Source organism: Myotis lucifugus, unplaced genomic scaffold (assembly GCF_000147115.1).
Source record: "Myotis lucifugus unplaced genomic scaffold, Myoluc2.0 scaffold_1, whole genome shotgun sequence".
Classification (NCBI taxonomy): Eukaryota; Metazoa; Chordata; class Mammalia; order Chiroptera; family Vespertilionidae; genus Myotis; species Myotis lucifugus.
In genome coordinates, this window is record NW_005871049.1 from 39,418,783 (window position 1) to 39,420,002 (window position 1,220).

Genomic DNA, 1,220 nt, shown 5'->3' on the forward strand with positions numbered 1-1,220 from the left:
ACTACAGGGATGGTGTCCACAGCAGGGTAGGTGCCTCCAGCAGGTATGGTGTCTACAGCAGGTATGGTGCCAACAGCAGGGATGGAGCCTACAACAGGGATGGTGTCCACCGCAGGGATGGTGCCTACAGCAGGGATGGAAGGAAGCAGCTTTGAGGAGAGGCTGGGGTTTGGTGGGGGAGCTGATTCATGAGTGCCTTCCTGGTTCTTGCTTCTCAGGGGGAAGGTTGCACTTTTTGCTTTATATTCCATGAACTATTCTGACATTTCCTCAAGCTCCAAAAAAAGAAACACCTTTAATTTTGAAATAATTATAGGTATAGAGCAGCGGTTCTCAACCTGTGGGTCACGACCCCTTTGGGGGTCGAACGACCCTTTCACAGGGGTCGCCTAAGACCATCGGAAAACACATATAGAATTACATATTGTTTTTGTGATTAATCACTATGCTTTAATTATGTTCAATTTGTAACAATGAAAATACATCCTGCATAGCATATATTTACATTACAATTCATAACAGTAGCAAAATTACAGTTGTGAAGTAGCAACGAAAATAATTTTATGGTTGGGGGTCACCACAACATGAGGAACTCTATTAAAGGGTCGCGGCATTAGGAAGGTTGAGAACCACTGATATAGAAGAAGTTGCAGAAGGGTCCTATGTACCCTGCACTATTTCTCACATGGTTATAACTTCCATAACTCTAGTATAATATCAAACCAGGAAATGGACATTGATACAATGTATGCCATAAAGATCTTCTTACTGTTTTCCCTATATAGTCACCCCTCCTTCCACCACTCCTAATCCATGGCAACTTCTAATCTATTTCCAACTCTATAATTTTGTCATTTTGAGAATATTCTTTTTATTTTTAACCCTCACCCAAGGATATGTTTTTATTGTTTTTAGAGAGAGAGAAAGGGAGAGGGAAAGCACAAGGGAGAAATATCAATGTGAGAGAGAAACATCAATCGGTTGCCTACAACATGCAACCCAACTGGAGATTGAACCCAAATCCTGGGTATGTGCCCTGACCAGGAATCTAACCTGCAACCAACTAAGCCACCCCAACCACGGCTCATTGTCGTCATAAATTGTCTTTTTAAATTGCTAGTAACTGAACTTCCCCCCCCCCCCATGTGTATATTTGTTGTCTGTATATCCTCATCAGATGTGTCCCTTCATGTCTTTGCCCATTTCTAATGGCGGGGGGG